The sequence below is a fragment of the Sarcophilus harrisii genome, chromosome 3 (assembly GCF_902635505.1).
Source record: "Sarcophilus harrisii chromosome 3, mSarHar1.11, whole genome shotgun sequence".
Lineage (NCBI taxonomy): Eukaryota > Metazoa > Chordata > Mammalia > Dasyuromorphia > Dasyuridae > Sarcophilus > Sarcophilus harrisii.
In genome coordinates this window covers 485,209,696-485,233,943 of record NC_045428.1, presented here as the reverse complement: position 1 = coordinate 485,233,943, position 24,248 = coordinate 485,209,696, and positions in this window count along the sequence as shown.

Below are 24,248 nucleotides of genomic sequence, written 5' to 3'. Positions count from 1 at the left end.
ATTTCTATAAATAAGAAATTACCTTTAACTTTAGACCTATTTCCTTTATGCTCCAAACTTCTGATTGAGACATAGAAATAACAAGAAATTGTTGACAATTATCTGCCAATACCCAGGAATTCTCCTTGCTGTCTCAATGAATTCAATGCCTGTCTCATCTCTTTTCTATCCAAATTTCTGCTCTTTTATAAGAGGATTTCATCAATATGTTGATATTTCCTTAAATATCCTAATTTCCTGGTTGCTCAATTAACTCCCATGATCCTTTATCCATCACTTCTGCTATACATATTAATAATCACGCTCTTAAATATTCATTACATTATAAGTGTTCTACATCCATTATCAAGGATTCTAAAATATCACAACAACCATAATTTTCTTTTCTTTCTTTCTTTTTTAAAAAAAATTTAAAATAAATTTTTATTGACAGAACCCATGCCAGGGTAATTTTTTACCACATTACCCCTTGCACTCACTTCTGTTCCAATTTTTCTCTCCCTCCCTCCCCCCACCCAGATGGCAAGCAGTCCTATACATGTTAAATAGGTTACAGTAGATCTTGGATACAATATATGTGTGCAGAACCGAACAGTTCTCTTGTTGCTCAGGGAGAATTGGATTTAGAAGGTATAAATAACCCGGAAAGAAGAACAAAAATGCAAGCCATTTCCATTCATTTCCTAGTGTTCTTTCTTTGGGTGTAGCTGCTTCTGTCCATCCTTGATCAATTGAAATTAAGTTAGATCCTCTGTTTGTCGAAGAAATCCACTTCCATCAGAATACATCTTCATACAGTATCATTGTTGAGATATATAATGATCTCCTGGTTCTATTCATTTCACTCAGCATCAGTTCATGTAAGTCTTGCCAATCCCCTCTGTATTCATCTTGCTTGTTGTTTCTTTCAGAACAATAATATTCCATAACATTCATATACCACAATTTACTCAACCATTCTCCAATTGATGGGCATCCATTCATTTTCCAGCTCTAGCCACTACGAACAGGGCTGCCACAAACATTTTGGCACATACAAGTCCCTTTCCGTTCTTTAGTATCTCTTTGTAGAAACACTGCTGGATCAAAGTGTATGCACACTTTGATAACTTTTTGAGCATAGTTCCAAATTGCTCTCCAAAATGGCTGGATGTGTTCACAATTCCACCAACAATGTATTGGTGTCCCTGTTTTCCCACATCCCCTCCAACATTCATCATTATTTTTTCCGGTCATCTTCGCCCATCTGACAGGTGTGTAGTGGTATCTCAGAGTTGTCTTAATTTGCATTTCTCTGATCAATAGTGATTTGGAACACTCTTTCATATGAGTGGTAATAGTTTCAATTTCATCATCTGAAAATTGTCTGTTCATATTCTTTCACCATTTATCAATTGGAGAATGGCTTGATTTCTTATAAATTAGAGTCAATTTTCTATATATTTTGGAAATGAGTCTTTTATCAGAACCTTTGACTGTAAAAATATTTTTTCCAGTTTATTGCTTCCCTTCTAATCTTGTCTGCATTAGTTTTGTTTGTACAAAAACTTTTCAGTTTGGTATAATCGAAATTTTCTATTTTGTGATCAGTAATGATCTCTAGTTCTTCTTTGGTTATAAATTCCTTCCTCTTCCACAGGTCTGAGAGGTAAACTATCCTATGTTCTTCCAATTTATTTATAATCTCATTCTTTATACCTAGATCATGAACCCATTTTGACCTTATCTTGGTGTACGGTGTTAAGTGTGGGTCAATGCCTAGTTTCTGCCATACTAATTTCTAATTTTCCCAGCAATTTTTGTCAAATAATGCATTCTTATCCCAAAAACTGGGGTTTTGGGGTTTGTCAAAAACTAAATAATTAAAGTTAATGGCTGTTTTGTCCTTTGAACCCAACGTATTCCATTGATCAACTAGTTTATTTCTTAGCCAGTACCAGATGGTTTTGGTAACTGCTACTTTATAATATAATTTTAGATCTGGTACAGCTAGGCCACCTTCATTTGATTTTTTTTTTCATTAATTCCCTTGAAATTCTTGACCTTTTGTTTTTCCATATGAACTTTGTTGTTATTTTTTCTAGGTCATCAAAATAGTTTTTGGGAAGTCTGATTGGTATAGCGCTAAATAAATAGATTAGTTTAGTTAGTATTGTCATCTTTATTATATTTGCTCGCCCAATCCAAGAGTATTTAATATTTTTCCAATTGGTTAGATCAGACTTAATTTGTGTGGAAAGTGTTTTGTAGTTTTGCTCATAAAGTTTCTGATTTTCCCTTGGCAGATAGATTCCTAAATATTTTATATTATCAGTAGTTACTTTAAATGGAATTGTTCTTTGTAACTGACTGTTGGATTTTGTTAGTGATATATATGAATGCTGATGACTTATGTGGGTTTGTTTTATAACCAGCAACTTTGCTAAAGTTGTGGATTATTTCTAATAACTTTTTAGTAGAATCTTTGGGATCTCTAAGTATACTATCATATCATCAGCAAAGAGTGATAATTTGGTTTCCTCATTTCCTATTCTTATTCCTTTAATCTCTTTCTCAGCTCTTATTGCCAAAGCTAGCATTTCTAATACAATATTAAATAGTAACGGTGATAGTGGGCAACCTTGTTTCACTCCTGATCTTACTGGGAATGGTTGCAGTTTGTCCCCATTACATATGATGCTTACTGCTGGTTTTAAATAGATGCTACTGATTATTTTAAGGAAAAGTCCATTTATTCCTATACTCTCAAGTGTTTTTAATAGGAATAGATGTTGGATTTTATCAAATGCTTTTTCTGCATATATTGAGATGATCATATGGTTTTTGTTATTTTGGTTATTAATATGGCCAATTTAACTGATAGTGTTCCTAATATTGAACCAGCCCTGCATTCCTGGTATAAATCCTACTTGATCATAGTGTATTATCCTGGGGATGATTTTCTGTAGTCTTTTTTTTCTAATATTTTATTTAAGATTTTAGCATCAATATTCATTAGGGAGATTGGTCTATAATTTTCTTTCTCTGTTTTCAACCTACCTGTTTTAGGTATCAGTACCATGTCTGTGTTATAAAAGGAATTTGGTAGGACTCCTTCATTCCCTATTTTTTCAAATAGCTTATAAAGCATTGGGACTAATTGTTCTTTGAACGTTTGGTAGAATTCACATGTAAATCCATCTGGTCCTGGGGATTTTTTTTAGGGAGTTGATTAATAGCTTGTTCTATTTCTTTTTTTCTGAAATGGGAGTATTTAAGCAATTTACTTCTTCCTCTGATAATCTGGGAAGCCTATATTTTTGGAGGTAGCCATCCATTTCCTTTAGGTTATCAAATTTATTGGCGTAAAGTTGGGCAAAGTAAACCCTTATTATTTCTTTAATTTCCTCTTCATTGGTGGAAAGTTCTCCTTTTTCATTTTTAATACTACTAATTTGATTTTCCTCTCTCCTTTTTCTAATCAGATTTACCAAAGGTTTATCAATTTTATTGGTTTTTTTTCATAAAACCAACTCTTAGTTTTATTTATTAGTTCAATAGTTTTTTTTACTCTCAATATTATTAATTTTTCCTTTTAATTTTAAAATTTCAAGTTTAGTAGTTGATTAGAGGTTTTTAATTTGGTCTTTTTCTAACTTTTTAAGTTGCAAGACCAATTCATTGACTTTATCTTTCTTTATTTTGTTAAGTAAGCCTCTAAGGATATAAAGTTTCCCCTTATTACTGCTTTGGCTGCATCTGACAAATTGTGGTATGATGTCTCACCGTTGTCATTATCTTGAGTGAAGTTATTAATTGTGTTTATAATTTGCTGTTTCACCCAATCATTCTTTAAGATGACATTATTTAGTTTCCAATTACTTCCAATTCCAATTACACCTAACTTTTTGTTGAATGTAGTTTTTATTGCATTGTGATCTGAAAAGAAAGCATTTACTATTTCTGCCTTCCTGCATTTAATTTTGAGGTCTTTATGTACTAATATATGGTCAATTTTTGTGTAGGTTCTATGAACTGCTGAGAAGAAAGTATACTCCTTTCTGTCCCCATTCAGTTTTCTCCAGAGATCTATCATACCTAATTTTTCTAATATTCTTTGAAGCACAATAGATTATGCTCCAGCCTTTCATCTTTACTCTGTATGTATCTCCCTGTTTTAAATATGTTTCCTGTAAACAACATATTGTAGGGTTCTGACTTTTGATCCAGTATGCTATCTGCCTCCTCTTTATGGGGGAGTTCATCCCATTCACATTTATGGTTAAAATTACTAATTCTGTATTTCCTGCCATCCTAATACCCCCGGATTATGCTTTTCTTTTTCTTGCCCTCCTTCCCCCCTTCCTTAATATTAAACTTATTGGTCCCACTTGCGTCACCCAGCTCTCCCTCTTTAGTATCCCTTCCTCCTCCCTTTGAATCCCTTCCCCTTTCTTGTACCCTTCCCTTATTACTCATTTCCCTTTTCCCTTTTCCTCTCCCACTTTTTAATGAGGTGAGAGAAGATTCTCTGTAAAACAAATGTGTCAATTATTTCCTCCTTGAGCCAATTCTGATGAGAGTAAGATTCGCACAATGTTCCTCCCTCTCTCTAAGTTCCCTCAGATATGATAGGTTTCCTTTGCCTCATCTTCACATGTAGTTTCCCTCTTTTTATCTCCCCTTTTCCCTTTTTCTGACACTATTTCCTTTCCATTTCTACTTCCCTTTTTTATGCTATATCAGTAAAATCAAATTATACATGTGATTTTTATGTATATCCACAACAGAAATACAGTTCTCAAGAGTTCCTTTTATCTTTTCCTATTTGTCTTGAGTCCTGTTGTTGGAGATCAAATTTTTTGTTTAAGTCTGGTTTTTTCTTTAGAAACAGATGGAATTCCTCTGTTTCATTAAATTAATAATTATAACTTTTTATTGACAGAATCCATGCCTGGGTAATTTTTTACAACATTATCCCTTGCACTCACTTCTGTTCCAACTTTTCCCCTCCCTCTCTCCACCTCCTCCCCCACATGGCAAGCAGTCCTATACATGTTAAATATGTCACAGTATATCCTAGATACAATATATGTGTGCAGAACCAAACAGTTCTCTTGTTGCATAGGAAGAATTGGATTCGGAAGGTAAAAATAACCTGGGGAAAAAAACAAAAATGCAAACAGTTTACATTCATTTCCCAGTGTTTCTTTCTTTGGATGTAGCTGCTTCTGTCCATCATTGATCAATTGAAACTGAGTGAGATGTCTTTGTCCACTTCCATAAGAATACATCCTCATACAGTATTGTTGTTGAGTTATATAATGATCTCCTGGTTCTGCTCATTTCACTTAGCATCAGTTCATGTAAGTCTCTCCAAGCCTTTCTGTATTCATCTTGCTGGTCATTTCTTACAGAACAATAATATTCCATAACATTCATATACCACAATTTATTCAGCCATTCTCCAATTGATGGGCATCAATTCATTTTCCAGTTTCTAGCCACTACAAACAGGACTGCCACAAACATTCGTGCACATACAGATCCCTTTCCCTTCTTCAGTATCTCTTTGAGATATAAACCCAGTAGTAGCACTGCTGGATCCAAGGGTATGCACAATTTGATAACTTTTTGAGGATAGTTCCAAATTGCTCTCCATAATGGTTGGATGTATTCACAATTCCACCAACAGTGAATTAATGTCCCTGTTTTCCCACATCCCCTCCAACATTCCGCATTATCTTTCCCTATCATTCTCGCCAATCTGACAGGTGTGTAGTGGTATCTCAGAGTTGTCTTAATTTGAATCTCTCTGATTAATAATGGAAGTCCAGCATTCTATTGACTATACTGCAAGATGCCACTCCTAGGTCTCTTCTGATTCTGGGCCAGTGCTCTGACTGTTTTACCACTCCACTTTTATTGATGGCCTACATATAAAATTTTTTGTTGATAAAAAGCTGGGAGGAATAGCTTTCTATTTTTATGTGAGAAATAACATCCAAAAAACCCCTTGTAGATAGGAAATATAAACCAAAATAACAAGATGATATTTAGGTTCATAAAGGCAATCTGCAGGAGGATATGTCAGATGGAGAAAATATGGTTAAACTAATTCAAATGGAAAAAAACCCCAGCAACAAAAACAATTCTGCCAATTATACAGAACTGATAGGTCAACACAAATTAACAAACATAACTAAGAAAATTTAATTTTAGACTATGTCAAAAAAATAAAATTGCTTAGAACAAGTGATGATACAATGATCCTAATATACTCTGCACTGGTCAGATCACATCTGGATATTAAATTCATTTCTGAATATAACATTTTAGGAGTGACATGGACAAGTTGGAGCATGCTGAAAGAGGGGCTATTGAAACAATGAAAATATTTTATATGAGGGATTGATTAAAGAACTTTGAATGTTTGGCTTGGAAGTGAAAAGATTGGAATATATAAAATTGCTTTGATGTATTAAATAAAAACCTATTATTTAGAGTTACTACAGTAAATCTACTTGCTCCCAGATATCAGGATTAAGGTCAATGATTGAAGGTACAGTGGTCTCAGAATATAAAGGACTTTATTCTAACAAGTAGGCAAATTGCTTTTGCATCCACAGCATTCAAAACAGTATTTGTCACATAAATAATAGATCAATAATTGTTGATTGGCTGATTCTCTAGACCTATTCAAGTGGGGTCTGAATGGCCCCCTGTCAGGGTGTATTATAAACTAGATTGCTGTGAGTAGGTTGGACTGGATGATTTCAAAGGTTTCTTGTAACTCCAAAAGTGTGATTCTATGAGTTATGTGCACAGATGGTTCAAGGAGTGATATTTATTTAAAGTTGTGCACACTAAAATAGTTTAATGAGACACATTGTCGACACCAGTCTCCTGCAGCTTTCAGGGGCAGAACAATTTCACAGGCCTTTGTCAGCTCACTGAAATCAACCTTAAGCAGCAAGGCAGTCCCTCATCTGAAAAAGCTGGCAACAACTGAATTCACACTGTTTCAGGTCAACTCACAATAATTAGACTAACTCAAATAAGAGATGATGCTTTTCTTTTTAAATTAGAGAGTTCAGTTATCTCTTGCCCCAGCTATTGAAGACTATCTCCAGTTCTATTTTAGTTCTGGGCACAAATTATAGGCTGGTTGGGTTGAGATCACTGTTCTTGTTAACAGGGAAAAAAAAGATAGATTATAGATACATCATTAATTGGTAGATAGATTATGGACATATTCTAAACAGACAAATAGGTGATCAATGATAAATAAACAGAAACAAATGATTATTAAAATAGCAATTCATTGCTACAGTGCTATAGACACACCATGGGTCATGAAAAACAGGACAAATTTTGGGATTTAAAAGTCAACAATGTTGTTTAATGAAAAAAATTGTAGTCTTGGAGTCAAGAGTCAAGTTCAAATACTGTCTCGGGCATTTAAGAGATAATGACCATGAGCAATTCATACGATCGGAAATGTATAATTATGAAGTTGGAATGAATGTCAGAAGTCATCTCTTCTTACCTTCTTATAAATGAGACAACTGAAACTCAGGAAGATGATTGTTACTTGGCCTGAATACTGGGCAGTTGACATAGTGCCTGCTCTGGTACTAAAATTCAGGTGGGAGGGGAAGTGGAAGTGTGAGGAGAATCTGCTAGGAAATATTTTTGACATGGGAGAATTTTGCACATGAAAGCCCAATTCACTTTTTTTCAGTCTATATAAAAACAATAGCTCACATTTATTTTTTAAAAATTTTTAATAGTTTTTTATTTACAAGTTATATGCATGGGTAATTTTACAGCATTGACATTTGCCAAACCTTTTGTTCCAATTTTTCCCCTCTTTCCCCCCACCCCCTCCCCCTAGATGTCAGAATGACCAATACATGTTAAATACATTAAGGTATAAATTAAATACAAAATAAATGTACATGACCAAACCGTTATTTTGCTGTACAAAAAGAATCGGACTCTAAAATATTGTATAATTAGCCTGAGAAGGAAATCAAAAATGCAGGCAGGCAAAAATACAGGGAGTGGGAATTCAATGTAAGAACTAAGAACCATTAGTCATCTCCCAGAGTTCTTTCGCTGGATGTAACTGGTTCAGTTCATTACTGCTCCATTGGAACTGATTTGGTTCATCTCATTGCTGAGGATGGCCAGGTCCATCAGAATTGAGCATCATATAGTATTGTTGTTAAAGTATATAATGATCTCCTGGCCCTGCTCATTTCACTCAGCTTCAGTTCATGTAAGTCTCTCCAGCCCTTTCTGAAATCATCCTATTGGTCATTTCTTACTGAACAATAATATTCCATAATATTCATATACCACAATTTATTCAGCCATTCTCCAACTGATGGGCATCTACTCAGTTTCCAGTTTCTGGCCACTACAAAGAGGGCTGCCACAAACATTCTTGTACATACAGGTCCCTTTCCCTTCTTTAAGATCTCTTTGGGATATAAACCCAATAGTAACACTGCTGGATCAAAGGGTATGCACAGTATGATAACTTTTTGAGCATAGTTCCAAATTCAATAGCTCACATTTATATGACAGTTCACAGTTTATAGTTTTACTGATAATAATTTTACTAAGTTACCCAGTTTTGGAGCGAGTAAGTGAATATTGCAGAGTTAAATGACTCATGATAGGTATATAGTTCTCCTGATTTCAAATTCAGTGCTCTTTCCAGTATAGGATTAGATTTCATAATCTGATTTGACTATTATTTCTATCTCTTTGTGGCTCAGGTATTAACACATTTGTTGAATACCAGAGGGACAATAAGGCCATACTATTTAAGGAACTTCATAACAAATTAACAAAAACTGTAATTTACATCTAATGTAGCTGGATCAAATAACTAAGATATTTAATTAGAAATATGTAATTCTATTAAAATTCTAACATATTTTCCTAATTGCCTAATGATAATGGTTCCAGTTTAAAATAATGTCTGTTAGACACAATTTCCATGACTGGGGGAAAATTGAAGATAAAAATCATGGATGGAGTCTTCTCTGCCTAGACATTCCCTCCACCCTGAAGATGTAGTCAACTACAGGCTGTAGTTGAAAAAAGTGAGATTCTGGTACTCATAGAACTTAAATTTGGGCAAATTTGCCTGTGGATCACTAAAATGTTGGCATTGCTAACAGAAGCTTTAGAGCTTTCCTGGTTCATTCAATTTGATCCATTCAATACTCTTTTAGTAGTAAACATCCCCAGGCCTTTACTGAAAAAAGTCATTTTTTCCCAAACTGAAGAAGCAAACTTTACTTTTTCATTAATCATGAACTATCATTGATTGTCTATTCTTTCTTAAGCTTCTGTTTTCCCCTTCCATTTCCATTTTCTTTCTTACTCTTTCTCCTGCCTAACTCTCCCTGTTCCTCTTGATTCATCTAAGAAATGCTCTATTTCTTCCAAGTAAGAGAAGAGCTGGACTTTTTAATGATAGTATCATAAAAATGTATTGGGTTTGCATTCAAAAGATTTCAATTTCAGTCTTTTTTGTCTGTTTCTATTGGTAAGACTTAATACCTTCATTGCTGCTGCTTAGATTCCTTCCCTACTAAGTGAACTGAGATTGGGAGTTCAGTGTAATCATTTAATGAAACTATGTGCCCTTGGAGTTTATAACTGTATAAAGAGACATCATATCTAAGTTTTTACTAAAATGCCTTTGCAGAATGACCATCTTGTCTTTAAGAGTTCTTGTATGTAAAATTATAGTTCTGATTGAAGATCTTTATAAATCTGAACCTATGAATAATCTAAAAATATTTTGTCACCCATTTAAGCCAACATTTACAGTAGAGTGTGACACTATAAATATTCTAACAATAGAAATTTTCTTTGAAGATCCCTCATTAACACAAGTTTGGCAAAGGTATTTATCCTAGTCTACTAGGAGAGAAACATGTTCATTAATATTCCAGTGACTTCTGGCTATCAGAGAACTAGTGAACATAATCCAAGGGAAAAGTTACAAGTCCAGATGGAAATAAAGGAGTTATCAAATAAAACTATACATGAAATTCTAGATGCCAAACAAGTTCATGTATTGTGACTACTGGGAAATACACCAAGCACAACAGCTGTTTGATGAGAAGCAGTGAGGTTAGCCAATATTCTTTTTTCATGTAGGAAGAGGTAAAATAAGGAAACATTATAAAATGAATTGCCAAAGAGTAATTATTCAGGGCAGAAAATGCCTACTGAGTTCCTCAGTAGCATCTGGCTTTACTGTAATGGGGAAATTTAAATCATTAATCCCAGTGCTATCAATCCTACTCTAACTCCTATGCCCACTCTGTGAAAGTTGAACTTTTGAAATTTGGAAGAAAATTTAGAGGGAAAGGGATGAGTTCAGTTTTTGATGTGCTAAGATGTTTTAGTATATCTAAATGGATATGTGATTAATAAATTCTTGGGAAAGATAATGTGCCATTTGAATAATCTTTGGCATAGAGCTAATAATTGAAGTCATGGGATCATTTATAACATTAAGCAAAGGATGTTTGTAGAGATATAGCAGAAAAGGACAAAAGGCAGAGCCATGGAAGACATTCACTTTTAAAGAATGAAGGAGAAGAATGAAATTGTGAAAGATACAGTGAAGAAGCTTTCATAGGGGAAACTGGGCTAGTGTAGTGTAATAGAAGTCAAGGGAAGGAGTATCAAGGAGAGAATAATCAACTGTATCTGTACTATAGAGAAGCCAAGAAGAATGAAGACGGAAAATAGGGCATCATATTTGGTGATAAGAGAGAGTTAAGCAGCCAGAGAAGTGTAGAAAGTTCTCTGGAGATCATAGGCACAGTAGATTAGTAGAGTTAATCAAATAATGAGAAATCATATTTTTCCTCATGAATCTGATTCTGTTTACTTCTATATGTCTTAGTGAATATTAGGAATATGTTAATGGTCAATTAAAGGAACATTTGAGGAGGAGCATGAAAGGAGGTAGAGAATAGAATAAATGGGGATGGGGAGGAAATAGGATAGATAAAAATACAGTCAGCAATCATAACTGAAAAAAAATTTGAAGCAAGTTTCTCTGATAAAATCCTAATTTCTCAAATAAAAAGAGAAATGAGTCAAATTTATGGAAACAAAAGCATTTCCCAATTGATAAAATATGAAGTCACTTTTCAGATGAAGTCATCAAAGCAATCTTTAGCCACATGAAAAATGCTCTGAATCATTATTGATTGGAGAAATGCAAAGTAAAACAATTCTGAGGTACTACCTCACACCTATTATATTGCCTAATAGATGGAAATGGAAAATGACAAATGTTGGAGAGGATAGGGGAAAATTGAGACACTAATTAACTTCTGGTGGAGTTGTGAATTGATTCAATCGTTACATAGAGCAATTGAAAACTACACCCAAAGGCCTGTAAAACCATGTGTGCTCTTTGACCTCAATACCATTACTAGGTCTATTTTCAAAAAAAGATAAAAAACCAAAAAGGAAAAGGATGTATATGTACAAAAAACACATTAGCTCTTTTGTGGTGCCAAAGAACTGAAAAATGAGGGAATATCCATCAATTGTGGAATGATTGAACAATTTATGGTACATTCTTATGATGGAATACTGTTGACTATCACAAATGATGAGCTATATGCTCTTAGAAAAACCTGGGAATACTTATATGAATTGATGCATATAAAAATAAATGAGTAGAACCAAGAGAAAATTGTACATAATAACAGCAATATTTCAAAATGATTAACTATTAATTAACTGTTCTCAGAAATACAATGACCCAAGAAAACTCTGAAGGACTTATGATAAAAAATGCTATCCATTCACAGAGAAGGAACATGTATAATCTATATCAAATTGTTTATCTTCTCAAGGAGGGGATTTGGTAGAGAAGAAGAGATTTTTGAGCTCAGGTTTAAAAATGAATATTGAAAATTGTTTTTACATGTAATTGGGGAAAATAATATACTACTTTTAAAAGAAAAGATAATAGATTGTCAATCCTCCCTAAATAAATTAAGCCTTGCTCAGGAGACCCCATTTACTGAGCCTTGGTTGAGCTAAAGGATGCGCCAAATGGATGATTTGATAATAACTAGGTACAAGAGTTAGCCAAGAGAGTTGCCAAGAAAACAAAAGACCAAGGATCTGTTTTGAGAAAGTATGAAGGGTTCAGGTGAACTTAGTCATGATCTCCAGAAGGATTTCTATGTTTGTATTTCTGTGCCAAATAACTATGTATGCACAAAGTATATAGTGGTCTCCTTCTAATGGTCTTTTCTCAATCTTCATTCCCCTTGTCCTCTGTGAAACCTTTGACCCTGCTGACCATTCTGTCCATGATATTTTCTTTTCTCTAGGTTTTCAAGACCACTGTCTTTCTCTTGATTGTACTCTTATCAGACATCTCTTTTCTTTGTCTGTTGCTAGAGCCTCCTCTAGACTATATCCCTAATCATAGGTGCCTCTTTGGGTTCTGTCTTGGGTCCTCTTCATTCTCCCTTTATACTACTTAGTGAGCTCATCAAGTCCCATTGATTTAAATACCATCTCTATGCTGCTGATTTTAAAATTTATCTTTCTTGCCCAAAACATTCTGCTGACCTGCAATTTCACATTTCTGAAGCTCTTTCAAATATCTCAAACTGGATTTCTACTACGTTATCTTGAATTCAGCATGTTAAAATTGAATTCATGGTGTTTCCCCATGAAGAGATTTTTCCCCCTCCCTAGCTATCCCTGATGCTTAAAATGAATCCTCTTCCTCCTCATCTCCATCTGCTGGTTTTCCTAACTATCTTGTGACTATGTAGTATGTATGTGATTTAGTATATTAGTTCTCAGTAGTGTTCTTGGGCATACAGAAATTAAGTGAGGCAATCTAAAGAGGAGATTATTTACTTTAGTTGCTATCTGGCCTTAATCACTGAGTGAATATAGCCTCAGTCAAACAAATATATTGAAAATCTTAGCTTTAAAAAAAGCCAAGGTCTTCTGCTGCATCCAGGGTCATCTCCCATCATCCTGGCTTGTGTCTAGCCACTGGACCCAGATGGGCTCTGGAGGGGAAAGTGAGGCAGGTGACCTTGCACAGCCCTCCCTCACTTAATTCCCATTCACTTGCATGTCACAGCATCACGTCCCTGATTTCAGGGAGCTCTTCAACAAAGAACAACAATAATAACAACAATAGCTGCTTTAAATTGTAATTAAAATCCCATCTTCCACAGAAAGTCTTTTCCAACCTTTTTGATTCTAAGCCTTCCTTCTTTCAATAATTTTAAAAATTCTGTTTAGAACTTGCTTGTACATATTTGTTCAATTGCTGTCTCTTCTATTAGAAGGTCTTTGAGAATAGGGGTTCTGAGCTATCTCTTTTTGTAACTCTAGCACTTAGTAGGGTCTGATGTATTCAATGTTTAACTAATGATTCTTTTGCTTATGACTGATCATTCTCTGAGTATATTTCTTATGTTTCACTTTTTTCTCCTCCTTTTCTTATCTAAATCCTTATCAAGTTGAATGGATTTCTACATTAAACTCTCTGTGTTCTTCCTTTGACCAGTTTAGATGAAAGTATACATCATGACACTCATTCCTTCTACTCTTTCCATGTTTGTATATACTTCCAATTATAATGTTTAATTTTGTATTAAGAATTACTACATCTTTTATTCCATTTTGTCTTAATATATTTGCTTTCCCTTCTTTTACTCTTATTTTTATATTCTCAAAAATGTAACAAAACTATTTATAGGTCTTTTTTCTCAATTGACTACCTTTAAAAGCTTTTATAAAATTGATTTTTAAAAGAGATTAAAGGAAAAAGAAAAGGGCACTTATGTTTAAAAATATTTATAGTACTTCTTTTCATGGAAGCAAAAACTTGAAACTAGCAATATAATTATTGCAATATATTGTGGATACTATATATAAGGGAATATTGGATAAGGAGTTGGGGGAATTATAAATCTGATATGTTAATTATAGAGGGTTTCAATTAATTACATAACTATTGAAACTTTCTGTCAAAGCAGAAAATCAGATTTTTTTTTAAATTTTATTTTTATAATTTATAATTTTTATTATAAATTCCAAATTTTCTTTCTCCTCCCACTTATTAGCAATAGGATACCACACACATACATATTTTCACATATATATTCATGTAAAAAATTTCCAGGTGCAGCTAGTTGGTGCAGTGGATAGAGCACCAGAAGTCAGGAAGAACTGAGTTCAAATGTGGCCTCAGATACTTAACACTTCCTGGCTCTGTAACTTTAGGCAAGTCACTTAATCCCAATTGCCTCAGCAAAAAAATTAAAAGCAAGTAAAGAAATAATAACACATTAGCTACATTGAAGGAAAAAAAAACAAGAAAGAATAAAGAAAATATGTGCTTCAATCAGCATGCAAAGTTCATCAATCTCTTGTTGGAAGTAGATAGCATTTTTAATCATGATCCTTTGTGTAATGTTGTCCTTTGGTTTTCTGGAGGTCTTGGAGCAGCCTTCTTTTCACCATAGTAATCACCACAAGAGTAATTACCACAAGAGTAGCCAGGTGTTAAAGTCCAAATACTTTATTATCTCCTTCACAGTCTAGTTTCCTTGCCTGGGTCCCAGCTAGCTTTCTTGAGAGCCTTTCAGACCGGCCTTGGTCTCAGTAGGGGAAGTGCAGGAGGCCAACCACCAGGAATCTGACTGAAGATGGAAGGAATCGCTCTCCTTGGCTCTGAGAGTTTGACCTCCCGCCTCTAGTCTGCTTGTCTTCTCTGGCTCTGACTCTGGCCGAGTTTGTCTAAGCTTATATGCTCTCTTATATTATCATAGGTGTGTGAATCTTATAGAACTATATTAAGTACTAAGTACATGTACTGAACTAGAGAAATATTAAGCACTATGCTAAACTAAATAACCATTGTGTTTATCAATTCCACTGACTTAACATCTTGTAAGAATCCTTGTTTCAGAGTTCTGGCCCAAAACACCTTTGGAAATGTCATAGAACATTTTATTGATCAGAGTAACTTAATCTTTTACAATTGATTATTGTTACACTATTGCTATGTACACTATGTACAATATCCTATATTTGCTCACTTCAATTTGTATCAGTTCATATAATGTTTCCAAGATTTTTCTGAAATCATCTCCTTCTTCATTTCTTGCATTACAATAGCATTCCAATACAATTACATATCACAACTTTTTCAGCCATTCTTCAGTTGATGTATATATTGTCAATTTTTAATTCTTTGCCAGCACAAAAAGAGCTGCTATAAAAATTTTTGTATATACAGGTAAAATTGGATAAGTTTTTTATTGCCCAACAATTGAAGAATGCCTGAATATATTAGTAGTATATGAATTGATAGAGTAATATTGTGCGTTGAGAAATGAGGAAATAGATGATTTCAGAGACATAAAATACATATATGAAATAATATATAGTAAAGGGAATACAAAGGAAAAACTTATGCTACAATATCAACATTATGAAAATGAAAACTTGGGGGACTTTTGAAAAATAAACTAATGTATAATGAAAGGAGCAGAATCAGGAGAACTTTTACAATAATAGCATCATTCTGAAGACAAACAACATTTAAAAGCATAAAATCTATGAATAATACAAAGACCATCAGTTCATAGGACTGATGATGAAACACATTCTCCCTGAAAGAGAAGTTATGGGTGTTGGTGTTCTTTTCCCAAAACATAGCCAGGTGATAAAAGTTCAGATCTTTTATTGTGTCCTTCAGTATAGCCCGGTTAGCTCAGGCCTAACTCTCTGCTTGGTTCTAAGAGCTCTTGCAGCTTTGTCCTTTGCTTCTGCCTCTGCTTTCTTCAGCCTCCAGCCAGCACCAAGTTGGAAGATGCAATGAATCTCTTGCCTCGAAGATAGGGCTTGTGGGCTTCTTCCCAGAGTGCTCCTCTCTGACCCCAGTCAATGTTCCCAAGAAAACTCTCTCCAGCTCTAAGAGCTTCCTGTATATATATGATCTCCCAAAGGTTAACTCCTCCTTCTGGAGAGAGAGGGATTCTGGGTTATCTCCCAGAGTGCTCTCTGGCCCTAAGGGAGGTGTGAATTCGGATAGCTCTTTCTAAACCCTGAACTCTCCCAAACGTGTGAACTCCACTGAGTACTTACATACTTATAAGCTCTCTAAAGGTGTGAACACAAGCATCGTTTCTATCAGTTGTACTTAGTACCTAGTTTCAAGTTCTGGCCCAAAATATCTCCTTCTAAAATCAAATCAATCATATTGAACCATACTAAATTAGATAATTATTGTCTCTACCAACTCCAATGGCTTAACAGTTTGTAAAGATTCTAACATATGGGTTTAGGAATAAATTGACATACACTCACATGCAGACATATGCACATACATACACACATACACACACCCATACCACATACTCTTATGCATACAGCCACTGTGCAAATTTGTTTTATTTATGCATATTTTTATAATTTTTTTCTTCCTTAATGTAGTAAGGAGGTGAGAGGAAAAGAGATTTCTGTTATTTTTTTCTAAAATAGTAAGATAAGGGCAAAAGAAAGCAAGATGGCAGTATAAAGGCAAGAACTTGCTCAACCTCTCTCATAAATTGCTCCAAATTCCTTTAAATAGTGACTCTAAACAAATGTTAAAGCATCAGAACACCTCAACAGATGGGGTAGAATATTTTCCAGCTAAAAGCAACTCAGAAACTCAGCAGAAAAGATAGGTGACATCAGGTTGGGAGTCCAGCATGCAGTCCCAGTGCAGGGCATACTGGCGCAGCCCCCCTACCCAGCCATAGACTCAGACCTAGTCCAGACTCAGACCCAGACCCAGACTCAGTCAAGACTCAGACTCAGACCTAGACCCAGACTCAGACTTAGACCCAGACCCAGAATTGCCAACTTCTGAATCAGTGTAGCTGGTGGTTTCCAGACCTCTCAGCCCAGGGACACCAAAGAGGACCTGGAAAATCAGCAAAAAAGGTCTGTGGAACCAGAGAGAAAGCCCAGCCCACAATCCCAGGGCAGGGCCAGGCCTCTGAGTCAGTGACAATAATTGTGGCTTCCAGACCTCTCAGCCAGAGATAGCAGGAAGGACTGGGAAGATGAGTGGAGAGGGTTTGTGGTAACAATGTGGGAGGCTGTAGGCAGTTTCAGCACAAATATAGTCAGTGGAACCCCATCCACAGACAGCACACTAGATCTTATAGCTACAGTGGGGCAGGGACACATATAACTGCTCCAGGACAGAAAAGAATGTTGTGGTCAGATTCCTAGAAGAAATTCTGAAAACAGATGCACAAAATTATGAAGCTTGGGACAATGCACCCTCCACCCTGGAAACAGAGCCTTACTATAACAAAGAGTTAAAAGCAGAGTAATGGGCTAGGAAATGAGCAAAAAAGAAAAAAAAAAAATTCTGATCATTGAAAGTTATTATGGTGACAAGGAAGATAGATAAGAACACACACTCAGAAGGTAACAAAATCTAAGCTCCTACATTCTAAGCCTTCAAGAAAGATAAGAATTGGGCTCAGGCCATGGAACAGCTCAAATGGGACTTTGAAAAATCAAGTAAGAAAGAAAGAAAAAAAAATTAGGTAAAGAATTGGGAGAGGTGAAAAAGGAAATACAAAAAACTAAGGAGAAGAATGCATTAAAAAGTAAAATTGGTCATTTGGGGAAGGAGATGCAAAAGCTTACTGAGAAAAGTAATTCCTTAAAAGTTAGAATTGAGAAAATGGAAATTGACTATGAGAAATCAAAATACAATAAAGCAAAACCAAAAAAGTGGAAAAAATAGAAAAATGTGGAAATATTTCATTGGATAAACAACTGACATGGAAAGTAGATCCAGGAGAGATAATTTTAAAATTATTGGTTTATCTAAAAGTCATGATCAGAAAAAGATCCTGGATATCATCTTTTAATAAATTATCAAGGAAAACTATCTTGATATTCTAGATACAGAGGATAAAATAGACATCGAAAGAATCCACCAATCACCTCCTGACAGAGATCCAAATAAAACTCTCAAGAATATTTTAGCCTAATTCTGAACTCGCAAGTCAAGGAAAAAATATTGTAAATATCTAGAAATAAACAATGCAAGTATAATGGAGCCACAGTCAGAATAACACAATATTTAGCCACTTCTACATTAAAGGATTGGAGGACTTGGAATATGATACTCTGGAGAACAATTGAACTAGGACTGCAACCAAGAATCTCCTACCCAACAAAACTGAGTGTAATCCTTTAGAAGAAAAGATGATCATTCAATGAAACAGGATTTTCAAGCATTTGTGATGAAAAGACTAGAGCTAAATGGAAAATTTGGTTTTTAAATATAGGATTCTTGAGAACTATAAGGAGGTCATCACAAAAGTGATATTATAAGAAACTTAGTAAAGTTTATCTGTATGTGTGGATGATACTCATAACTCATTAGAATGTTCTCATTATGATGGCAGTTAGAAGGAGTATATATAGATAGAAGGCATGGATGTGAGTTGAATATAAAGGGATAATTTCTTTTTTTAAGTGATGAAATTAAGAGGAGAAACAGGAATGTACTGAGAGAAAGGGAAAGGGAGAAGTGGAATGGCACAAATTATCTGCTATAAAAAAGAGGCAAGTAAAAACTTACAATGGAGGAAAGGGGGAAAGAGAGGATAAGTGAGTAAACATTTCTCTTATCAGAACTGGCTCAAATAGGAAATAACATAATACTCAATAGGGGTATAGAAATCCATCTTACCTTCTAGGGAAATAGGAAGGAAATGGGATATGAGAAGCAGGGAGGGTGATAAAAGAGAGGGCATTTTGAGCAAGGGAGTGCTCAGTTGCAAAACACTTTTGAGGAGGAATAGGGTGAAAGGAGAGAAAGAGAATAATGGAAGAAACAAAATTAGCAATAGTAATTGTAAAAAAATATTGAAGCAAATTTCTCTGATAAGGTCTCATTTCTCAGACATAGAGGGAACCAAGTCAAATTTATATATAAAAAAGAACCATCTCCCAATTGATAAATGATCAAAAGATATGATCTCTGCCCAAAGGGCTGCAAATTCTTGCATATCTTTTGACTTACCACCACTTCTAGGTATGAATATCAAAAGAAATTCAGAAAAAAAAAACAGGAAATAAAAGGAAAATGATTTCTATGTACAAAAATATTCATAACAGCTCTCTTCTCAGGACAATAAAAATTTGAAATTGAGGGGATGCCTATCAGTTGGGGAATGGTTCAATAAATTATGTTATATGTTTGTGATAGAATATCATTCTCTGGGAAATGATGTGCAGGATGCTCTCAGGAAAAAAAAAAACAACTTGGAAAGTCCTTCATGAAAAAAGTGAAATATACTATATTCAAAGTAATCACAATGTTATAAGATGACCAGCTTATTATTCTCAGTAGTACAATCATCCACAAATATTCTGAAGAACTTATAATGAAAAATCCTATCCATTCCCAGAGTAGAAACTGATTGTGTTTGAATACAGATTAAAGCATTCTCTATTTTTCTCTCTAGCTCTCTTTTTCTTTTTAACTTAATTTTTCTTGAGGGTTTTTATTTTCATTAGGGTGGGAAATCTATGTTTTCTTATACAACTTGACATTTTTGGAAATGTTTTGCATAACTTCACTTATGGTTTCTTAATTGTGGGTGAGGATGAAGGAAAAAGCCTAGAACTCAAAAATCTTAAAAACAAATATAAAAAATTTGTTTTGAATGTAATTGGGGAAAATTTTTAAATGAATAAAGAAGAAAAATTAAGAAGTTTAAAAAATAGTGATAAGGAAAAATACAAATGTTAAATATTTCATGCACTTTCAAATAAGACCATTTTATTATTACTTTTATTCAACTATTTTATTTGTGTTACATGATACCTATCATGAAAATAGTGCAATCTCTGATGTTTGCAATATAAAATATAAAACATAAGAATTGTAAAAAAAAGTTTGTAGTTTTGAAAATATGATCAAAAGTACTTTCAGTGGAAGGACTGAAAGGAATAATTTGTTTAAGTAAATTGGATGAGTTTGGAACCTTAAAGAATAAGAGGTAAAAAAGAGAAAAAATAGCACAAGAGAATTGATAATTCATGGAAAACAATATCTAAGAAAATGGGCAGAAAAATTCCTTACCTCAGATTTCTCTAAAGAAGTGCACAATGTATAGATAATAAAAAATGAATCTAAGATCTCAATGCATGGAGGCAAATTTCCTTTCATGTGTATCACAGAAGTTGGTAGGATGACAATCATGACCTTAAAAAGCTTTAGAATGCCATACTTTGCTTTCAAGGAAAAAAAGATATAAAAGAGGATTTGGGCTAATTTTTATATTAAGATTTTACTGATGTGAGAAAATCCTAGAGTCTAAATTGGGAAATAAGATAGAAAATATTTGAGTGATGATCAAAGGAAGAAATACTATTGTAACTTAAAGAAAACTACGGACCACTCAGACATAAGGAAAAGTCAATTAAGAAGTTTGAGAAACAAGCCTGACATAGAATATATGAAGTCATGCAAAATATTTGTTTACTGCCAATTGTCCATTGCAAGTTGTGTGAAAAAAATCAAGAAAATAAAAGAAAGAAAATTTCAATCTGTATTTAGAGTCCATCAGTTCTCTTTATAGGTGGATAGTTTTTCATCATACATCCTTAAGAATTTTGTGTATCATTGTATCAAGCACAGTAGTTAAGTTATTGAAGAATCTCAATTAACTATATAAATATTAGAATACTTTCCACTAAAGCAGAAAATATGATGAATTCCAACAGGAAAATCATTCTGTGTAGCTGTCTGGGAAAACCAGGTTTTCCTGGTTTATCTTTATGCTTCAAAAGAAATTGGATATAATCACTCATGTTTATATATTTGTAAAAAATTATGTAACAATGGAATTAATTTGCCCTGAATGTTTGAAAGAATTGTGCATCTAAAAAAAAAAAGAAAAGAATTGTGCATCTATCTAGTCCTGGAGTATTTTCTTCCTTTGGAAGTTCATGGATGACATATTCAATTTCTTCCTCCGAAATTAGGTTGTATAAATTTTCTGTTTCTTGTTCTATTAATGTCTTTATGTTATAATTGTAAATGTTTATGAATTTAATTAAGTTGTTGGATGAACAAAATATTTGCCAATAATAAATATCCTTTATTAATTTTTCCTTTGTTGTGAATTTTTTCTATTTTTCCATTGGTACTTTGGTTTTTCTCTTTCTTCTTTTTAATCAAGTTACTTAATGCATTATATATTTTATTGTTTTCTTCAGAAATTATATCCAAGTTTTATTTATGAATTTAATACTTTTTTCGAATTTCGTTAATTTCTTTTTCATTTTCATGATTTCAATTTGATACTTACTTGAAGCTTTTTAATTTGTTACTATTCTAGAATTTTAGTTGCATTCTCAATTTATTTTCCTTCTTTTTTTTTAAAGCATTTATAGACATAAACATTCCCCATTAAAAATTATTTCAATGGAGTAGCTAGGTGGCACGGTGGATAGAGTACCAGCCCTGAAGTCAGGAGGACCCAAGTACAAATCTGGCCTCAGACACTTAACACTTCCTAGTTTTGTGACCCTGGTTAAGTCACTTAACCCCAAATGCCTCAGAAAAAAATTATTGGAATGAAATGGAATGAAAAAGGTCAATAGGAAAGAATAAATATATTATCATAAAATATATTAATATAAAAATATATTCTCATTATCCCTATGTGGAAAAATGGTAGGAGTACTCACAGACAAAGAGGGTAGATGTAAGTTGATTTTTTTTCTTTTTTTAAAAATTTAATAGCTTTTTATTTACAAGTTATATACATGGGTAATTTTACAGCATTGACAACTGCCAAAACTTTTGTTCTAATTTTTCCCCTCCTTCTCCCCACCCCCTCCCCTAGATGGCAGGATGACCAATACATGTTAAATATATTAGAGTATAAATTAAATACAAAATAGGTATACATGTGCAAACCATTATTTTGCTGCACAAAAAGAATCAGACTCCGAAATATTGTGATGTAAGTTGATTTTAATGTGATGACATGAAAAAGAAATTAAGGCATGAAAAAAATTATACTGGGAGAAATGGAAAAGTGAGGTAAAATGGGGGTAAATTACATCACAAGACCTATTACAATAGAGGGAAACAAAAGAAGGGGATGAATATTGTTTGCACTTTGATGACAACATGCCAAAACTTATAGAACATAATCAAAACAGTTCTTAGGGGAAATTTTATATTTTTATGTGCTAAACATGAATAAAATAGATAAATAGGAGATGAATTAGGTATAAAGCTAAAACTAGAAAAAGAACAAATTAAAAACCTCAAATTGAATACCCAAATTAGGACTTTAATTACTTTGATACTTAAATAACTCCATTTTAGACAAAGAAATTGAATAAGTCATCAGGGAACTCTCTAAGAAAAGAATCTCAAGGGCCAGTTGGATTTACAAGTAAATTCTACCAAATATTTAAACAATTAATTCAGTATTATACAAACTATTTGGAAAAATAGGGGAAGAAAGCATTCTACTAAATTCCTGGTTTAGGTATCTGCACCATATCTGTCATTTAAAAACAGTCCTGCAGTCCTAGTATAAATCCTAGTATAAGTATTATCTTGGAAATAAATTGCTGTTGTTTCTTTGTTAATATTTTATTTACAATTTTTGCATCAATATTCATTAGGGAAATTGGTCTATAATTTTCTTTCTCTCTTTTATATTTTTTCTCTCTCTTTTATAATTTTCTTTCCTCCTTTTGAGAAGACTGCAGGGCTGTTTTAAAATCAGGAAAACTATTAGTATAATTGATAATATCAATAACCAAACTAATGGAAATTATTTGATTATGTCAGTAGATACAGAAAAAGCATTTGACAAAATACAACATCCATTCCTAATAAAAATGCTAGAAAGAACAGGAATAAGTAGAATTTTCCATAAATTGATAAGAAGCATTACTCTAAAACCATCAGCACATATTATATGTAATGGGGATAAGCTAGAAGCATTTCCAGTAAGATTTGGAGTGAAGTAAGGTTGTCCATTATCTCCATCACTTTCCAATATTATACTAGAATTGTTAGCATTATCAATAAGAGAAGAAAAAGAAATTGAAGTAATTAGAATAAGTAATGAGAAAACAAAACCAAAACATTTTGTGGATGATATATTTAGAGAATTCTAGAGAATCAATTTTAAAAACTACTAGAAATGATTAACAACTTTAATAAAGTTGCAGACTTTAATAGACCCACTTAAATCACTAGTATTTCTACATGATAGAAATTTTAATTTATTTATTAAGAAACTATATCAATATAAATATATAACATTTTAAACAAATAAATTTAGATTTAAATATTTGAAGTAATAATTTTTGTTCATGGGAAGCCAATATAATTTTTAAATGACAATTTTATCTGATTAATTTATTTATGTAGTGTCATTCCAATCAATTTACAAAAATTATCATACTGATAAAAAATAATAACAAAATTCATTTAGAAGAAAAACAGAAGTTTCAAAAATAGGTGGGGGGAAATGTAAGAGAAGCAAATTCACTAAAATTAGTTCTTAAACCATAGGGTAAAAGTATCATTGAAGTGTAAAATGAATAATTTTTATTGTTTTAAATTAAAATTTTCTTGAATAAACAAAATCTATGCAGTCATGAATAGAAGGAATGCAGAAAATGGGAAGGGATTTTCACAAATAATCTCTCAGTTAGAATGTGATTAGATGGGAATATTGCTGTGGTCTAGGAACAATGATCTGATTGATTTAGAAAAACATAGAAAATGAATAGATGCCCATCAACTGGGGAATGGCTGGGTAATTATGGTATATGAAATTAATGGAATATTATTGTTCTATAAAAAATAATGAACATGATGGTTTTAGAAAAACCTGGAAAGATTTACATGAATTGTTGAGTGAATCAAGCAGAACCAGGAAAATATTGCACACAGCAACAAGAAGATTGTGTAATGATCCAGTATGATAGATTCTGTTTTTCTCAGCAATTCAGTGATTCAAAGCAACCCCAATTATCTTTGTATCTAAAATGCCATCCACATCCTAACAGACACCTAATGTAGAATGAATATGGATTAACATAAACCATTTTCATCTTTTTTTTTTCTAATTTTTTCCCTTTTGTTCTGATTTTTTTCTCCC